We start from the raw sequence: 3,701 nt of genomic DNA, 5'->3' as shown, positions 1-3,701 counted from the left end.
GAAGATAAAGATGATAATCGCCTCTATTGCGTTGCATTAAAGATGAAGATAATGATCGTCTATGCTGCGCCACATTGAAGATGAAGATTATAATCATCTTTGCTGTGATGCATTGAAGATGAAGATGATAATTGTCTTTGCAGCACCACATTGAAGATGAAGATGATGATCATCTATGTTATGGCCGCATTGAAGATGAAGATGTTTCTATCGGCCGTGCTGCAATGAAGATGAAGATAATGATTCAATCGATTGCGCCCATTGAAGATAAAGATGATGCTCGTCTCGGCTACGCCACATTGAACATGAAGATGATGATCACCTCTGTACACTACATTAAAGATGAAGATGACGATCACATTTAATGAAGATGATAATCATCTATGCTGCATTGCATTGAAGATAAAGATGACGACCACATTTAAGTTGAAGATGATGATCCTCTCGGCTGCAATACATGTGAGAAGATGAGGACGATGATCCTCTCAGCTGCAACACGTGTGAGAAGATGAAGATGATGATCCTCTCAGTTGCAACACATGTGAGAAGGTGAAGATGATGATCCTTTCAACTGCAACACATGGGAGAACATGAAGTTGATGACCCTCTTGGCTGCAACACACATGAGAATGTGAAGATGATGATCCTCTTGGCTGCAACACACGTGAGAAGGTAAAGATGAAGATGAAGATATTCTCGGCTGCAACACATGTGAGAAGGTGAAGATGATGATCCTCTCAGCTGCAACACATGTGAGAAGGTGAAGATGGTGATCCTTTCAGCTGCAACACATGTGAGAAGATGAAGATGATGATCCTCTCGACTGCAACACATGTGAAAAGGTGAAGATGATGGTCCTCTCCACTGCAACACATGTGAGAAAATGAAGATGATGATATTCTCGGTTGCAACACATGTGAGAAGATGAAGATGATGATAATGATCCTCTTGGTTGTAACACATATGAGAAGATGAAAATGATGATGATGAAGATCCTCTCGGTTGTAACACATGTCAAAAGATGGATGAAGATCCTATCGGCTGCAATACATCATAGAGGAGTAGAGTTTGTTGGTTGACATTTTGGAAAGGAGGCGAAGCCGTACCTGCAGCGATGAAGATTAAAGACTTTTAACTTGAACTTGAAGAAACAATGACAGAGTTTCACGAGGAAGACGAAGCTAGCTATCTTAAGAAGGTAGACAATTAAATATCTATGTTGTCAACGAATAAGCCACTAAGGCCTTAGCTACGGTTCATAAGAGTCTAGAGACCGCATGTAAAGAATTTAAGAACTTCAAGGGGAAGCTTTGACTTTGCCCCCTTTGCCTCCATTCTTTTTTTTCTTTCGTTGTATTTTTTTAAATGCAAGAATTTTGTTGAATGGTAATGAAAATGTTCTTATTTTGGCGTGACTGCTTCTAAATTTTATTTTGTGCTGTTTACACATCCTTTACTATCAGCTTTCATCATCACAATGAAGATTTTTTTTTTGCATGCGACTAAACTTAAAGTGAACTTTAAGCTGCCTATATACCCTTTTTATAACATAGGAATTAAGTCATAACGTAGTTCAATTTTTTTTTCTTTTTTGCCATTCACCTTTTAATCTCTTGTGAACTAGGAGCACCATGCAGTTTATGCTTTTGTGATAAGGAGCTTTGCATATTTAACAACTTTTATTTTCATCAAGAATTTTTTCATTCCCTTTATTTGTAGGATTGGTGAATATAATAATTTTTGGCTTCACTGTCAAGGAACATTATGTATTTATTGTTGGGTTTTATGTCCTAAAACTCGTAGATAGTAAATATAATCAATTGGTCGTTATTAATAAAGTGTTTTATTATTATAATTTCAATAAATGTTATTGATTATATTATTAGTTTTGCCTTAATAACCTAAATTCAGTAAACTAACATCCTAAGCTGTTTGATGAGTCTTGAATAGTATGTAGAGACATACGGGGATTAATGTTCAAGATCAGCTTAAAGGGTCTATAGTATAAGGTTAAGGTTGGGTACCTTATCCTGTTAACACTATGGATACGACTCACTTTGTATTTGATATAAACACATTGATCCAATGCGTTCATGTATGCGACATGCGAGAGAGAGTATCCTATGCAATGAGTTTGCATAAGACCTGACCACAAAATAGTAATCACTAGATGTAACTTTGTTAATTAGTTGGGTTTCTATTTCATTAGGATGACTTAGTAACTTAGTCTTAATCCTGAGTGTATTATGAACTCCTGTTTGCGAGGGATTATCATTTGATTTATATAAGTGAGAGTGGCTAGATTGCCGACTTAATATGCTTATCATTTTGGGGATAAGATCGAGTGGGGAGCTGGGAACATAATCACACAAGATGGAATTCACTCCTTCCCACCTTTAGGGTAAGTAGATAAGTGTTTCCTTAAATAGTGTCTCCAGAACTTGAACAAAGGGCCCTACCCTCTCTATGGTACGAGAGAGGTTTCTGTTTAATGGTTGGATCATAAATAGGTTGTTCATTAGAATAGCATTGGTATTTAAGGACTAGAAGTAACCTAGGGGTAAAACGATAATTTGACCCAACTGATTTTACGAACACTTGTGAAGGACTAACTTACTGGTATTGGTCTATATCCGTGGACATAGAAATATATCTACAGTGAGAAGAGTTCAGTTGTGAGTCTTTAGTGGAGTGTACACACAATTAACGAATTTTGATTAATGTGGTTAATGAGTTTAACTACTTAATTTCATATCGTTGTAGCTTCCGATCTGTAGGTTCATTAGGTCCCCTTCCTAGCTCATAAAGAGTAATGAGATTTATTTATATTGGTTGTAATTTGAAATGTTCAAATTTACTTTGGGAATTAATATAATGTATATCGATACATTATAATATAAAGCTCTATCATATTGACGATACGTCGAGTATTGTAGAAGCGGTTGAGAAAGTCCCTCTTAAGCTGCTCTCAATTATTAATGGATTTAGGTTCAAGATCGGTGTATCAAGCGAAGGCATTTCCTTTGAAGGTTTGAACGTGGCACAATTTAATTGGCCAAAATTTCTTATTCAACAGTTTTGTTTTGTGGAATGTAAATAATTTACCAATCTTTAAATGAAAAAACTTCTTTTTTAAATTATGATTTTCATAATTTTTTAGATTTTCTTTTAATTTTTTCGGTTTATATTAAAGTTATATTATTAATTTTTTATATTTAATTGTCTTTTCAAACTTTACATACCACATTGAAAGAGTGTTTTAAAAATGTTGAATTAATCTATAAAAAAACTAATTATAATTCTAATTAACAAAATAAACTAACAATAGTAAAGTAATAGTTAATTTTCGTAAATATAACAAACCGTCGCCTCCGAACAAAATAAAAAAGTATAATTGGGTCATTTTATTTTAATATATCATGTTTGTCCTTAAAGTATTATTTATTGAAATATCTCAGGTTTGTCTTTAAAATATTATTTTTTAAAATATCTCAGGTTTGTTCAGTCGTCTTTTTTCGATTCCTGGATTTTTTTATTTTTTATTTTTTAAACTTTGATTTAAACACAAATTTTTAAAAAATATTGGCCAAATCTAAACAAAAAGGATTTGTATTTTTCATCACCTATCTTTTTCCATATTTGAAATCGTTTGTAAATACTCGATCCAAATATTTTGCTTCCATATATTTTTTAAAAGATCC

The sequence above is a fragment of the Cucumis melo genome, chromosome 10 (genome assembly GCF_025177605.1).
Source record: "Cucumis melo cultivar AY chromosome 10, USDA_Cmelo_AY_1.0, whole genome shotgun sequence".
In the NCBI taxonomy this organism is placed as follows: domain Eukaryota; kingdom Viridiplantae; phylum Streptophyta; class Magnoliopsida; order Cucurbitales; family Cucurbitaceae; genus Cucumis; species Cucumis melo.
Note: the sequence above shows the minus strand (reverse complement) of the source record.